The following is a 17,550-nucleotide window of genomic DNA, read 5'->3' on the forward strand; positions in this document are numbered from 1 at the left end:
AAGTGCCCATCAATCAATCAGTGGATAAAGAAAATGTGGTGTATATACACCATGGAATACTACTCAGCCATAAAGAAAGAATTAAATAATGCCATTTTCAGCAACTTGAATGAAGCTTGAGGCCATTATTCTAAGTGAAGTAACCAAGGAATGGGAAACCAAATACTGTATTTTCTCATTTATAAGTGGGAGCTAAGCTATGGATATGCAAAGGCAGACAGAGCTATATGATGGACTTTGAAGACTCATACAAGGGATGTTTGGAGGGAGGTGAGGGATGAAAACTACATATTGGGTACAATGTACACTACTTGGGTTATCAGTGCACTAAAATCTCAAACTTCAGCACTATACAATTCATCCATGTAACCAAAAACCACTTGTACACCAAAAATTATTGAAATAAACACATATGTTTAAAAATATAAAAATAAATAAATACACCCAGAAACTGTAAATGCCTGCTGAAGAACTTATGGTATTAAGTCATATATTATTTTAAAGGTTTTATGAGGATCCATGGAGAAGTCAGGAAAATCATTCACACAACAAGGAAAGTTTGTGGAGCAGGTTTTGCTGACACGCTTGATGAAGAAGTGGAAGAACATATTTAAGGCCATCACAATGTGTTAAATGCAAAATCGAAAGAACTTGTTGAGTCATCTAAAGAGAAAGAATAAGCTGAAAAAGAAACTGAAGTAGAACCCACAGCGTAGGCATTACCAAATTTTGCCAAAGTGTTTCAAATTGCACAAACATTAAAAGACAAAATTGTGAAATTCAATCATCATATGGAATGAAGCATTGAAATCACCTGTGTGATCACCAAAGGATTACAACCTCTGTAGCAAAATTAGGAAGAGTTAAAAAAAAAAAAAAAAAAAAAAAAAAAAAAAAAAAAAAAAAAAGGACAACAACTTATGATTACTATGTTCGTCCAAAAGATTTTGGCAAGATAACTGCAACTATCAAGAACTCCCATCAAAATTATCTCCTCCTGATATCCAACCAACAACGTTGTAGTGGCTCAATGATCCAGGATCAACCAAAGCAGATGATCCCCCTTTTGATGATACATAGTGGCCTAATGTACATCACAATGCCCATATCATTAACCTCACTTTATCTCATCATCACAAGAAGGATAAGTGAAATAGGATTAGATATTTTGGGAGAGAGAGACCACATTAATATAACTTTTATTAAAGTATATTGTTTTAATTTTTCCATTTTATTATTAGCTATTTCTGTTAATATCTTACTGTGACTAATTTATAAATTAAATTTTATAATAGGTATATATGTAAAGGAAAAGGCAGTATATTACAGGCTTTTGTACTATGTGCAGTTTCAGACACCAACTGAAGGTCTTGGAATTTATCTCTCCTAGAGTGGACTACTCTAGTTTTTTGTTTTGATAAACAATTATGCATTAACTATAGCAAACACTTATCATTTCAGATTCTAGCCTTGTTAATTGTCTTTGAACTATTTTGCAACATTTTATAAATTAAGGGTAACTGATGAATATGCAACATCTGCCTTTTGTGGTGAAGATTTAATTTACCTCCTCCCTATCCACACCTCCATCAGTGAATAAGCCAATCTTAATATTGCTTATGTGAAAATTGGACAGGATGATGTTAACTTGCCAAATTGTCAATTCTTCCCAAATTTTCAATTTTTCCAATTTCTTCAATATCTGGTTACAATCCTCCTAATACAAATTTTTTAATTCACTCTTCTGCCCTACTCAGGGTCACCAAAAACTAAAATATGACCAACCAAATTTAGGTTGCTTTGCTGCTGGCTTCCTGGCTTTATCCTCTACCTCTACTTCAGGATCTAAAGAAGCTCTTCAAGCTTAAGGCCAAGACTTGTTGTACGCTTCTAAGGAATCACCACACAAGAAGAATATGCACGTGCCAGAATTCTCCCTGGAGAAGATGTTATGTGGATCACTTCCACTGTGGAAGATTGGTGAAATGCTCAGGTTATGTATGCCCTCATAGTACAGGTAACCAACACTATGAACAACATCATCAAGAATATCAACATCTTAACTGGAGAGCTTCAATATGCTCAATGAGCAATGAGGCATAACTGAAATATTTTCTCCCACCAAGCTCCTGGAATCTACTGGACTATTAACCTCAAGGTTTATTCCTGCCTTCTTTTAATACAAACTGTTATCCTAATAAGTCTCTTTTTAAATTTTTAGGCATTTCTCTTTTAAGATGTCTTATCTCTAGAAACATAAGACAATTGAGTGCTTGCTTCGGCAGCACATATACTAAAATTGGAACAGTACAGAGAAGATTAGCATGGCCCCAGCAAGGATGATGCACAAATTCATGAAGCGTTCCATATTTAAAAAAAAAAAAAAAAGACAATTGAAGTTTGTCACTACTTTTCAACAAATGGCTCAGCACATGTTGCAGAAATAATGCCATCAAAAGTCCTTATGAAAATTTCCTAGAGCCTGCTTTCACCCATTGAAGAGGTTTATGCTTATTTCTGAGTGTTTCAGTTAGCAATGGTATCCATTTGTTTTGAACAAGGGGAGAAACTGATAATGCTAAATGTTGTCTTTGCTCTCTGTTCATGAAAACCTTCAATGGTTGAGAAATTCTCCCACCATTCTGTGTTTTGAAAAATGACTAATGGGGCCGGACGTGGTGGCTCATGCCTGTAATCCCAGCACTTTGGGAGGCTGCGGCAGATGGATTGCCTGGGGTCAGGAGCTCAAGACCAGTCTGACAACATGGTGAAACTCCATCACTACTAAAAGTACAAAATTTAGCCGGGTACAGTGGCAGGCTCCTGTAATTCCAGCTACTCGGGAGGCTGAGGCAGGAGAATTGCTTGAACCTGGGAGGCGGAGGTTGAAGTGAGCTCCAACCACTGCACTCAAGCCTGGACAAGAGAGTGAAACTCCATCTCGGAAAAAAAAAAAAAAAAAAAGTTAGCATAAAGGATCACTCTGCACTCATATTCTGATAAAGACTCATCTCTATCCCTCCTTGATAACTCCTTAGTTTAGTTGCCTATAAAATCTTCAACTCCCCTCCCTTTGTTTTCTCTGAGATGTTCCTTATTAATGTTCTCCACATTGCAAGACTGAATAAAAGCATCCTATGAATTGTCCAGTGTATCTTTTTTCACATGCCTATGTAAGTTATTTCCATAGATAAAGCTAATATCATAGACTCCCAATGCATCTTACATTTCTTCTTCATAATAATCACCTTAATTTCATATAGCCGTTCTCCTTTCCTCTAGATTGTAAACTCCATAGTAGCAGAGCTTGTTTTTCATGTTTACCATCCCCAGGTCCTAGCATCTTGCCCAGCATAGAGATGTTCAATATTTCCTAAGTAAATAAATTAATGTAATGTAAGCTATGACTAGAAACAGCTTATACCAAAATCGTTATGTCATTCTGATTTTTTTTTTGAAACATCTGTTTCTGAGTATGTAGGAAGTTAGCTTGGCTCCTCTCTTATGTTCAACTTCTTTTGTGGTTACTCCTAAAGTTACATAAAGCTAAAACAAACAGCATTATACATACAGATAAAAGTAAGCTATATTTTTTAATTGTCAAAAGTGTAAGAAAAATGTACTTGCTTTGTTGGCTCTCACTTCTACGTGGAGGTAAAAATTTTATTGACTTAATATTTAAAATAACGAAAATAAAACATTTTTTATACTCTGCATTACTCACTATGAAAAGTCAATAAATCTCGATTTCAGTAGAGGAAATGAAACAGATGGCTTCATAGTCTCTACAAGTATTGTTAAACTTTGTGGCACAATGATTGCTGACCCTGTATATTGGTTCAAGGAGCCAGATTTCCTTACTGCTATGCTGTTAATAGGGTCAAAAGTTTTACATTTTTATTTTGGTTTCTGTTTGGGTCTCTCTTTCTGTGCAGATGTTATTACAGATCCAACTTGGCTTGGCCTGAGATACAAAAATAAAAAGCGAAGTACTAGCAATTAAAGTCCACCCAGGGCCATGTATTATATGAATACTGCACTCATATTTTGTACATTATAAAAAGACTCTTTCAAGTTAATCTTCTTTCTGATTCCTTTTACCACTACTCAATTTGAACTGGCATGAAAGATTTTATTCTAGTTAAATGAGCAAATAAATAATCAAATGTGGCTGGTACGGTGTGTCACACCTGTAATCCCAGTACTTTTGGGAGGCTGAAGTGGGAGAATCATTTGAGTCCAAGAGTTTGAGACCAGCCTAGGCAACATAGAGACTGTGTCTCTACAAAAGTAAAAAAAAAATATCTGGGCATGGTGGTGCATACCTGTAGTCTCATCTACTACAGAGATTGAGGCAGGAGGATCACTTGAGGTGGGAGATCAGGGTTGCAATGAGATATGATCATGCCACTGCACCCTAGCCAGGACAACAGAGTGGGACACTGTCTCAAAAAACAAAAATGTCAAGCATTTCAAAATTATTCCTGTAAAGAAAAGTGAAACAAACAAATAAAAAGGAGCCAGTATGGAACATTACACTCTCCCTCTCCTTTCCTAAAAGAGAGTGCTCATTTGACTAGAATACAATATTTCATGTCATTATAAAACATTATATACAAAATGTTTTGTATATAAATAGATTTCCTGCCTCATTGGATTCAATATGGCATGTTATCATTTTTAAGTACCTAAAATTTCCTACTCCAATAAAAATGTCACATTACATCATACAAATCTATAGGTTAAAATGGAAAGCCTCACCTCTTTATTCTCATTTTGCTAAATGTCTTAAGTACTTCCTTTTTCGTATTTTGAGTAAGAGAATACTAAATCATGATAGTAGATTAAAAGTTACTAAAAGTGCAAAGTCCTTTATATTTTTAATAGAAATGTGTTGCTATCTTTCCCTTGCATTAAATTTAATTGTATCATAGAATCAACCTAATATATTGAGATGAAAATATCATTCTTTATTATTAATTTCCTGTTATAATTGTTTCATGCATTAATGGTTGAGATCACTATGTACCTGTGAATGCAGAAGAAGTGTCAGGCACATGCCTGACACAGACTGGGCACTCAATAAATATATGTTGAAATAATGGTTACATGTATAAGCAAATGAATAGATAAAAGATGTATCAGACAAAGCATGTTCTTGACTAACACTTCTTTTTGCTTACTGTAGTGATTGACTTTGAGATTCTAGAAGAGTTACTTTAAAGCCAGGAAGAACATAGCATCATTCAAGAAGACACATAAGAATACTTGGAATGTGCATGGGAGCAAGTGTAATTTCAGAAGTAAGTATTTCATTTCAGTTTGATATTTTATTTAACAATTCGAATAATATGAAAATGAACTCAAGTTATGTATATTCCCAAGAAAAATTAAAACATGCATCTGCACCAAAACTTTTATACAAATGTTTGTAGCAGTATTATTTATAATATCCAGGAAGTCAGAACAATTTAAATACCTATCAACTGATAAATGAATAAACAAGTTATAGTATATTCATATAATGAAATATTATTCCACCATCAGAAAAAATGAAATAGTCATTCGAGTAACAATGTGGATAAACCTTGAAAACATTATGCTAAGTGAACGAAGCCAGTCACAAAAAAACAGCATATTATATGGTTACTTTTATATGAAGAGTCCAGAATGGAAAAATTTATTAAGACAGGATATAGAGTAATGTTTCATAGGGCTGGAAGAGGACTGAGTGGATTGCAACTGCTAATGGTGACGCAGATACATTTTGGGGGGAAACACCCAGGGTTTGTCAGTCTCATGCCAGGAAAATTCAGAACGCCAACACACACTAGGAGTTTAGGAGTGGAGGTTTAATAGGCAAAAGAAAGAGAAAGGAAAACAGCTCCCTCTCTAGTGAGAGAGAGGGGACTTCTGAGAGGAAACACCAGCTGGCAGCGGATGCGCCAGGTTAAACAGTCAGGCTTGCAGAGTTGGTGTCTCATTTACATAGGGCTTATAGGATGATTCGATTAGGTATGATGTTTACATAGCACACGGAAAAGGCTAATCTTATTATGCAAACAAACTTTCCCCCTGTCTGGCACCATCTTGTCTGCTCCTTAATCTACACATGGCTGAGAAAGAGAAGGGAAAATGGAGCCGCCATCTTGAACATGATTAGCACCACTGCAGGCATCTATGTCTGCAGCTCAATGTTGTAGGCTGCTGTTTGTTAGACAGAAAAATAATTTGGGGCTGCTTTTCATTAAAAGAGAAACCTAACTGACGACTTCTGTATTCTCACTATCTGCCTGAGTAATTTCTTGTTAACTTCGGTATCATTTCCTCTTCTGGAGTGGTAACCCTAACTGCTGTTAAGAAATGTTGGTGAAGACTCTCTCTGGCTACTTCTTGCTGAAAAAAGACATTATGTGGGGAACAGCAGCTAGGGCTCTTCCTGGGGCCTATCTAGGGGTCCTTGGAAGGAAGGTGTGTCCATACGTGGTTCTGTCTGCAGCATCATTTGAAGTTTGATTGCTGTCAGCAACTTCAATGTGTTGTAATACTGGTTTGCCTTCACCAGATGTTGCTGAAATGTTCATATGAAGGTAAGATTCCTTTTAAAATAAGTGGCATTAGATTTGGGTGGCTAGAGTAACTTTAGTGTTAACCTTGGCTACATCTTTCCTGCAATTATTAATCCCTCTATGACTTCTACGCTCATCTAAGACATGCTTAAACTTTCTGACTTGTCCTAAAGATCCCTCTTTTTAAACAACCAACCATTCTTTCTAGGACAAGTATTTTCCATTCTTATAACCCTATCACGTCTTTCATGATCCATCTATAACATCCTTAAACATTCTAACTTGTCCTAAACATCCCTCTTTTTAAGAACCAAGTATTATCTTTAAGACAAGTATTTATCATACAAGACCCTTTCTTATATAAAATCTGTGCCCTTTATCACCTTCTTTGCATAGCCAGGGTGTGATACATTACCACACCCAGTAAGAAGTTCTACCAGACTCAGTGTAGTGAAATTTTTGACTCCTTTTTGCTGGTAACTATTATCCCTGCCATAAGGATAATAATTAATCAAAATACTACACCAATAGAAACTCTGTCCAATATTTCAGTTAGAAAGTGCTACCATGTATAGCTCTACTACAAATAGTAGAGTGAGTATAGCAATTCCTTCAAGGGTAATGTAGTAGATTATTTCCATCTAAAATTTTACTTGCCAAGATACAGAATTTTTCTTTCGACAGTCTACAAAATTCCTTGGTTTTATTTTTCCAAACAAAGAAAGCTCTGGGTTATGGGCACCCTATTCACTTTCATTACCTGGCAGAATTTGCAGGATAATTGCCCAGAACTAATATATTGATCCAGATTTTTACATTACCCATCACTTTTTGTTTTTTCCAAGGTGCAAGGGATCACCACTTGATTCACAAGAATAAGCAGGATTACTCTAAAATGTAGGCAAAAGCTTAAAAAACAACCAATGAGACTAGAATTTAATGACAAATGCATGATAAGCTTTGGAGCAAAATTTCTCTCTCCAGTCCTCCTTTTTGGTAAAAACAAATTATGGTAAGATTGTGTTACTGGTAGAATAAAGTTTAGTCTTATACTTGGTCTGATTATTTGCATAAGAGCAGAAAGAATAATTATTTCTACATAGAACTTTTGGATTGGCTTCAATGGAACTTAATTATGATTGATAGCATATACTTAGACATTAGAATTTTAGCAGTCCCATACAATTTTGGAACATATAGTAGTATTATTTATCAAAATATAACGAAGAATATTGAATATCAGTTTGGTAATTTTATGTGAAGAACCATATCAAACAATCCCATTTACCTCTTTTCTGGTTGTTTCAGGGGCCCTCTGAACCATCTAGAAAGCCAGGCATCAAAAAAGACAGTTTTGAAACTTGAGGTTTGATTTTGGGAGGCCTGTTAAATGTTAGAGTTTAAAACACTTGATGTTATGAAATATAATTCCAAATTTCCATAAATTGATTATTTTGCCAAAATAATGACTCAAAAAGCAAAAACCTTTTATTAGTCTTTACTATTACATGAAAATCCTGTTTAAAGCCAAATTTTACCCTTGTATAAATTTATTAATGTTAAATCACCTTTTTATGAAACCTCATAGAAAATTCCATCTTGTCTTAACCAATTTGCCCATAAAGTGAAATCTTTACAAATCCTTTTAACCCCTTTTGCTAAAGGGCAGATTAGCATCTTAAGATAACCTTCCTGTGCTTTTATTTCAATGCTCAATTTATGAAAAGACCATACAATACTCTTTCGAATTTAGTTATTTTTTATTTATTTACGTATTTTTTGAGACGGAGTCTCACTCTGTCGCCCAGGCTGGAGTGCAGTGGCACGGTCTTGGCTCACTGCAAGCTCCGCCTCCCGGGTTCACGCCATTCTCCTGCCTCAGCCTCCTGAGTCGCTGGGACTACAGGCGCCTGCCACCACGCCCAGCTAATTTTGTGTATTTTTAGTAGAGACGGGGTTTCACCATCTTAGCCAGGATGGTCTCGATCTCCTGACTTCATGATCCACCCACTTCAGCCTCCCAAAGTGCTGGGATTACAGGCGTGAGCCACCGAGCCTGGCTGAATTTAGTTAATTTTTACACATTTTTGCAATATTAATTTTTACAATCTTTAACTTGCTTAAACCTCTAACTGTATCTTACCAAATTTAAGATAATCCCTCATCCCTGGAAAAAATTTACATTTCCATGCTTTCTTATAATCTTTTACTTAAAAAAACACATTTTACTGTTTTTGTATGCCTTGCATGTAAAACTGTTTAGTGATCTCAAATACATGTTGCACTGTTAACTCTTAGCAACTTTTATATTTGGTGAAAAACCTGGTTAGTGATTTTAATTATGTACCAGTTGTGGAGCCTAGGACCCAGACAGAAGTGCAGATAAGGCTGACTCTTTCTAGCATCTAACTCCATGTGTCCCAGGCCTTACCTATCTGTGAATCAGGCAGTGTAGAACATTGGAACATCTAGTGAACCTAGTATCTAAGTTGTATAATTTAGACCACGTATTTGCATTTTGATGACACTTGCATTTTACCAATAATCCTTAAGACTATTTTTATTTCTTAAAGATTAAAGTCACATGAACTAAATAATATTTGATTTAAGTGCTTATTTTTTTTAAACCAATCAATTAGAGCTCTTTTTATAGACATTGCACACAACATGTATATAGTGACAGAAACAGACAGATGATTCAGCACTTGTAAGATTTTTTATTTGCCAGTTTCTTAATCAGATTACTGGCTTCAGGGTGGAGCCCTTGGAGTAACAGGGCCAGGATGGCATGTATTTTTAGAGCCTAATCAGGTACAGCTGAAAGCAAAGATAGATTTCCCCAAATGAAGGATGCCATTTTATACTGGATCTTGGATATCCAAAAGAAGGAGATACTATGGAAGAAGACAGTGCAGTGATTCTACCATGCATTTCATTCCAAGGCAACCCAAAGTCAATCAGCTTATTTTGTTATCAGCCCATTCCCCATGGGAGTCTCATCTCTCAGCGGGAAATGGGGATGTTTCCATATCTTTCAGGTGACCAAGAGCATGCTGCTCTGATTCAAATCAGCAAAGAGCTAAGTATACCTCTATAACTACTATTAGCCATCCCTTAAAGTATATTTCCTACCTAGTTATTGCACACCAAAACTCCCTCATAATGTGAAGTAATTTGATACCCCCAAAAGTGAAAAATGTCAGATAACACAATGCAAAACAGAACAGAGTGTTTGATTTTGAAAAGGAACTACCTGCTTCTAATTCTCCGTGTTCTCCCCAGTAATTCTCTCATCTGAGCCTTTAAGAATGGCAGCCAGGCTCATTGTGTTTTTAACTGGCTGATGGATGCATGTTGTTGATTTGTTCTGATTCTAAAATGGAGGCCAAGAACCTTGAAATGAAAGGACAGAGTTGGAGTCCACTCCTCTACTGACGGTTTTGGTGAATGTTGTACCATAGTATCCCGGAGGAGCCCCCAATATGAAACAGCCACATTGTCTGGGGTAAATACTCAGGGTTTGTTGTTTCACACCAGGAAAATTTAGGACACTAACAGACCCAAGGACTTTAAGAGTGGAGGTTTAATAGGCAAAATAAAGAGAAGGAAAGAGAAACCAAAAGAGCTCTCTCTCCAGTGATAGAGGGGAGACTTTTGAGAGGAAAGACTAGATGGCAGCAGTTGCACCATATTTTCTAGTCAGGCTTGAGGAGGCAGTGTCTGATTTTCATAGAGTTCACAGATTGATTTGATCAGATATGACATTTACATAGTGTACTGGGAAGGCTGGCTGTCCCACCCTAATTGTATTATGCAAATAAACTTTCCCCTTGGCTGGTGCCATCTTGTCTGCTCCTTACTGTATACATGGCTGACAAAGAGAATGGAAGATGAAGCTGCCGTCTTGAACATGATTGGCACAACTGCCAGCATCTATGTCTGCATTTCGATTTTACAGACTGTTCTTTGTTAGAAAGGAAAACAATTTGGAGCTGCTTTTCATTAAAAGGAAAACCTTACTGAGGACTTTTGTACCCACACTATCTGCCTAAGTAATTTCTTCTTAACTCCTGTGTCAATGGGATAATGGAAATGTTTTAATGTTAGATTGTGTTGATGTTTGCACAACCCTATGAATATACTAAAAAACTTAAAATGAATATATTGTATAATATGTGAATTGTGTATCAGTAAACTGTTAAAAATTTAACAGTAGATACAAGATTTTTATGTTTACTGGAAGGTGTTTTTTTGTTTTTCTTTTTGCAAAACATTAAGGAAATTATATACTATATTAAAACCAAAGAAAATTAGTGTACTACATTTAAAATGAATATACACTTGACAAAATGAATCAAATTCTTATTGTCACTTCCTATTTTTCCCATTCCACTGTGAACTCAGATGGAATAGAAAAAAAAAAAATGTTAAAAAAAATGTTACAGTGAACAATTTGGGCTTTTTATAATACTTTCTAGATTTTTTTTTTCATTTCATAAATTACTTTGACTCTGAAATACTTCACTTCTTGATATTTATAAATATTTATAAATTTTTAAAAGTAAACATTGTAGAATTTCAAAAATAATCTTCCCAGTATAACACAATATCAGTTAGGGGGGAATACATCACACAGTCAGCTGATGATAGAGAACTGCAAAATTAGCTCATAAACATGAATTGAAATATGTTTTATCCTTTCAAATCATATGCCAATAATATATTCAGTCAAGTTTAATATCAGTGTATAGAAATAGAGCTAATGTGTACCTCTGAGAACAGTATTCAGAACATAATTCAAAAATATTTATTGAAAAAAAATTGTTGAGTACTTACTGGGAACTGCACACTGGTCTTGGTACTGATTAGAAAGAAAAATAAGACCTTTAAGTTTCTGCCTTACCAATATAACTGAGATCATTTTAAGCATGTGATTTAAGAAGCTATGGAAAGGACGTTACTCCAATAGATGAAGAAGAATTATTATTAGTACTGAGAATAAACTAGAATGTAAATAAGGCACACTATACTATAATTAATCATATCATCATATCTCTTAAAGATGTTTGATAACAGAAGGGTGTTCAGGTTTAGGCAAAGAAACTGAAAAAAAAATTAGCTTTTAGTCATAACTTTTTAATTCTAAAGTTTAGGGAGACTCATTCTATTGTGGCTCAGATTAGTAATAACAATGTTCAAAATGTGGATAAATTGCCTCCCTAGGGTAATACACTTTGCCCTGATTTTATGATCATTGATTTGTCTTTTGATTACTAACTCAGTTGCCTACTTAACCCTGGTTCTGGGATTTTGGTGTCCTTAATATGGTATTCTGATTACTGAAAAAAAATTTCACAAATGTAAATTAGTAAATCAACATTCTGTTATATGCATTGACTGTTTATAAGTTCAGTCATTGTCAATCATCATTTCCATTTTCATCATCCTTGAAACAAAAACAACTTTTAGTAGACTGACAAAGTAAACTTTCTAGTTCTGCAAACAATAAATTTAGTTGATTGGAATGCCAACAAAAGACTGCTCACATGAGAAAGTTCTGGTTAAGCATGTGGTTTCCTTCACAGACTTCTATTTGTTTTATTTTTATTTTAACTTTGGAGATGTCTAAAAAATACCAACACAACTGGTTAAAATTTGAATAGACAAATCACATATTTGAAAATGTAGGTCTGTAAGCATTGTACATTTTTATATATGGGGTAAGAAAAATGAGTAGTACACAAATAGATCTTGATAGAGAGATGGGAGGAAGTAAATGTCCAAAAAGAAGTGTCCACCTGTCTATGTCCCATTTCTGATTGGAACATACTAAGCTAGTAATTTCAGAGCTAGCAGTCCAACTCCAATGTGAAGGTTTAAGTGATTCAGTATAAGAACAGTACCACATAAAATATCACCAGCCTAAGATAAAAACAATATAAGATGTGACAAATTTTAAGGTGCGATTTGTTTTACTATGGCCTGCATTGGGTGGGAGGTTGGACCACATGATTTCAAAGGGTACTTATACTTCTGAAAGTATGCTGTATTTCAAATAGGATGTGCAAGAGATAGCCTATAATTGCCTTTTTTTCTGACATTAATAAGTTAGTAAGGTGAATGACTTGAATTTAACTTCATTCCTTCTACTTGTTCATTTTCTGAAGAAAGTTAAGGTTATAATAAGTAAAGAGCATAAATACACAGCAACAGGAAGGATCAACTGTGAGTAATTAGATTTCTAAGATCAAGGTTTGAAATACTTAATTTTATATATCAACTTGACTGGGCCATGGAGTGCCCAGATGTTTGTCAAATATTATTCTGAGTGTGCTTATGAAAAGGTTTCTGGATGACACTAAAATTTTAATTTGTAGACTGAGTAAAGCAGATAGCCCTCTCTAATGGATGCAAGCTTCATCCTCATCCAAACACTCAAGGACCTAAATAGAACAAGAAGGTCAAGTAAAAGGAAACTCCCCATGCCTGACTGCCTGAGATGGCACATTGATCTTTCCTCACATTTGGACTCAAACTAAAAAATCAGCTCTTCTAATAACCCAACATATTCCGTGATTATTACTCATTTCCAAAATCCATAATTGGAATATACATGCTCAGCATGTGGCAGAATTCCTACATTTCTTCGTTAATCTGATTTGTGAAGGCACTTATAGTGAGAAAGGCAAGTGGAAGCCAATATTATTAGTTCTGCCTAGTAAAACATTAAACCCCATGGAATACCACATTCCTGGAGAGATTGTGAGACTGGTGCCACCATGGGGGACTTGAATAATGCAGGTGCCACGATTCACATTACATCTCTATTCAACTCTTCTATTTGCATTGTGCAGAACACAGATGGATCTTGGAGAAGGACAGTGGATTACAGTAAGTTTAACGAGATAGCGAGTCCAATTGTAGTTGTTGTGCCAATGTGGTTTTGTTGCTTGAGCAAATTAACACATCCTCTGATACTTGGTATGTAGTTACTGATCTGAAAAATGCTTTCTTCTTGATACCTGTTAGTAAAGACTACCAAAATGTTTTGCTTTCACCTGGCACAGCCAGCAATATATCTTCACTGTCCTACTTCAAAGATATATCAACTCTCTATCCTTTTCCATTATTACTTTGCAGGGATATTTTTCACCTTTCTCTTCCATAGGATATTACATCAACTCACTTGTTACATTGAAGACATTATGCTGATTGGACGTGCTAAGCAAGAAACAGTAACTACTTTAGACTTATTGGTGAGACATTTGCATGACAGAAGGTAGAAAATAAATCCAACAAAAATTTAGGGTCCATCTATGTCAGTGAAGTTTCTAGGGGTCCAGTGGTGTGAGGCCTGTTCAGATATCCCTTCTAAGGTGAAGGAAAAAGTTGTTTCATCTAGTTCCTACTATATCCATAAAAGGGGTGCAATGCCTAGTGGGCCTTTCATACTACTCATTTGAATGTGTTAATCTGGTCTTCATGCCAAGTGGCATGAAGAATTCTTAATTTGTGTGGGGCCCAGAACAGGAGAAGGCTCTGAAACAGGTTCGGGTTGCTGTGCAAGCTGCTCTGCCACTTCCATATGATCCAGCAGATCCAATGGTGCTTGAGGTGTCAGTGGCAGATAGGGATGTTGTTTGAAGCCTTGGGCAGGCCACCATAAGTGAATCACAACAGAGGCCTTTAAGATTTCAGAGTAAGGCCCCGCCATAATCCATAGATAACTACTCTCCTTTTCAGAGACAGCATTTGGCCTGCTATTGGACCTTAGTAGAAACTGAGCACCAAGTTACCATGTTCTGAGATGTCCATCATAAACTGTGTGTTGTCTGACTCACCAAGCTATAAAGTTGGGTATGCACAATGCCACTTAATCATCAAATGGAAGTGGTATGTATGTGATCAAACTGAAGTAGGTTCTGAGGGCAAGAGTAAGTTACATGAAGAAGTTGCCCATGGTCAAGTGTTTAAAACCTTTGAAAAAACATTGATTGAAAAAATTAGTGACAGGAAAATTTGGGAAAGAAATATGTGGATAGACATCTCTGAATGGGAAAAAAAAAAAAAGTGAAAATATTTATGTCCTATGTATGTGCTAATCAAAGAGCTACCACATCAGAAAATAATTTTAATAATCAAGTACGTAGGACAAGCCATTCTGTGGATATTAACCCCTTTCCATAGCCACCACTGTTACGGCTTCTGGCACTGCTGAGAGTACAATCTGTTAGTAGAAGAGAACAATATTGAGTACTCTATATGGCTCCCTTCCACAAGTTGATCAGCCAGCTATCGGGTGGCAGGTTGATTATGTTGCATTCCTCTTATCATGAAAATGGTAATGTTTTGTTTTTACTGTGATAGACACTCTGGATACAGATTCGTCTTCTGTTCACGCAATGCTTCTGCCAAAACTGCCACCCACAGACTTACAGAATGCCTTATCCACTCTCACAGTATTTCACATAGAACTGCTTCTCATCAAGGAACTCACTTCATAGTAAATAAAATGCAGAAATGAGCCCATGATCATGGAATTTATCAATCTTACTATACTTCGTACAATTTTAAAGCAGCTGGTTTGACAATTCGGTTTTTTGAAGACTCACAGAACCAGTTAGTTGTGAATACTTCACAAGGCATAGGAAAAGTTCTCCTGAAGGCTGTATGTGTTATATGTCAGAGTCCGATATATTCTATTTCTCCCATAGCCAAGATTGATGGGTCCAGAAATCAAAAAGTGGGAATGAGAGTGTCACCAATTACTACTCTCCCTAGTGATCTACTGGCAATTTTTTTTTTTTTTTTTTTTTTGCTTCATATAGCTGAGATCGTATGTTCTGTCGGCTAGATGTCTTCATTCCAAAATGATGAATAGTTTCACACAACAATGATTTCATTGACAAGTAAGATTGCTTCTGGGTCACCTTGAGCTCCTCGTGCCTCTGAATCAACAGGAAAAGGAGGAAATTACTATACTGGCTGTGGTAACTAATGCCATCTACCAAGGGGAAATTGGAGTATTACTCCACAATGAAAGTAAAGATGACTATGTCTAGAATACAGGAAATAATTCCTTTAGGTTATTTCTTAGTATTATCATGTCCTGTGGTTAAATCCAATGGAAAACTAGAGCAACCTGATGTAGGCAGGACTACTAATGGCTCAGACCGTTCAGAAATGAAAGTTTGGGTCACTCCACTGGTTAAAAATCACTGCTTACTGAGATGCATGCTGAAGGCAAAGGGAATGCAGAATGGGTAGTGGATGAGGGTTTTTATAAATACCAGCTACGACCACATGACCAGTTATAGAAATGAGGACCATAATTGTCAAGCATATTTCCTCTTTATTTTGTTATATGTTTTACATGTATGTATCAAGCAACTATCTTTGTATTCTTATATTTCCTTATCATGTAGCATAAGATGTATTGACTTTACATTATTTAAGTATCGCTAATTTTAAATTATATTATTTAAGTTATGGGGTATCAAGAACAGGAGAAAACATTACTCAAAGTAAACATCACTCAAAAACTACCTCTTCTGGGGAAGAGGTTAGTTGCATTTTCACTTGTATGCAGTATAGTTGTATTCTATTAGGCAGAATTATACCTTGTTATTATCTTTATTTAGAAATTGCATACGGTTTAAGGAGATGTATATGGGCGTCAAATTGACAAGTGGTCAACTTGGGATGGCTGATTTGATGTGTCAACTTGACTGGGTCACAGGGTGTCCAGATATATGGTCAAACATTATTCTGAGTGTGGCTGTCAGGGTGTTCCGGATGAGACTGACATTTGAATAGGTAGCCTGAGCAAAACAGAACACCTTCCCTAGTATTGATGAGCCTTATTCAATCAGTTGAAGACCAAAATACAAAAAGACTGAGTAAGAGAAAACTCTTCATCTATGACTGCTTGAGCTAGGAATTAGTTTTTTCCTGCTTTTTGATTGGAATTGAAAATCAGCTCTTGGGTTTCAAGCCTACCAGATTTTGAACCAGAACTTACACCACTGGCTCTCCTAGCTATCAGAATTTTGGACTCACATTGGAAGTTTTTCCTCTGTCTCTCATTGTTTTCAGGCCTTTGTGCTCAGACTGGAACTACACCTTTGGCTCTCCTCATCTCCAGCTTTCTGACTGCGGATCTTGGAACTTCCCTGCTTCCTTTATTTAATAAGCCAATTTCTTATAATAAATATATTTTTCTCTCTAACTGTACAACCAATTGGTTCTGTTTCTCTGGAGAAGCCTGACTAGTAAAGCATATTATGAGGTAATTGGAAAATTAAGTTGCATGAAAGCAGAGGCTCTGTAACTTTCCCTCAGTATTAATAGAATAATGAACAAATCAAAATTTCTATTTCAGGAACAATTTAAGCAGTATATTTTGAATGAAATTTTTTGAGAGCATTGCGCATCATGTATTTAGTTGTCAAACAAATCTTTATATAATTACTGTCCTTCATCGCTTATTTGTACTTGTTCTCTCATAAAAGATGTTATAGACATGTATATATTCCCTAAACATAGGAAACTAGTTGACTTTTAGCCTAACAAAAATACATGGTTGAATCCTACTTGGGTTGCATATTTTAATACATTTCATCTCCTTAATTATCACTAGGTTCTATGCATTTGATTTACCTATTTAATGTTTTATTGTAAAATATACATAATGTAAAATATATCAGCATAACCATTTTTCTGTGTACAGTTTTATGACATTAAGTACATTCACATTGTTTTACCACTGTAACCACCATCCATCTCCAGAACTTTTTTTTTTTTTTTTTGAGACGGAATCTTGCTCTGTGACCCAGGCTGGGGTGCAGTGGCCGGATCTCAGCTCACTGCAAGCTCCGCCTCCCAGGTTTACGCCATTCTCCTACCTCAGCCTCCCGAGTAGTTTGGGAGGCCGAGACAGGCGGATCACAAGGTCAGGAGATCGAGACCATCCTGGCTAACA

The 17,550-nt window shown here is 35.9% G+C and overlaps 1 non-coding gene across 1 annotated transcript; it reads left to right on the top strand.

Moving 5' to 3' along the window:
• Positions 1–2,269: 2,269 nt before the first annotated feature.
• LOC123571424 (U6 spliceosomal RNA) lies at positions 2,270–2,374 on the top strand. Its single transcript, XR_006695589.2, has one exon. It is a non-coding gene; the product is annotated as a U6 spliceosomal RNA (small nuclear RNA).
• Positions 2,375–17,550: the final 15,176 nt, after the last annotated feature.

Source organism: Macaca fascicularis, chromosome X (genome assembly GCF_037993035.2).
Source record: "Macaca fascicularis isolate 582-1 chromosome X, T2T-MFA8v1.1".
In the NCBI taxonomy this organism is placed as follows: Eukaryota; Metazoa; Chordata; class Mammalia; order Primates; family Cercopithecidae; genus Macaca; species Macaca fascicularis.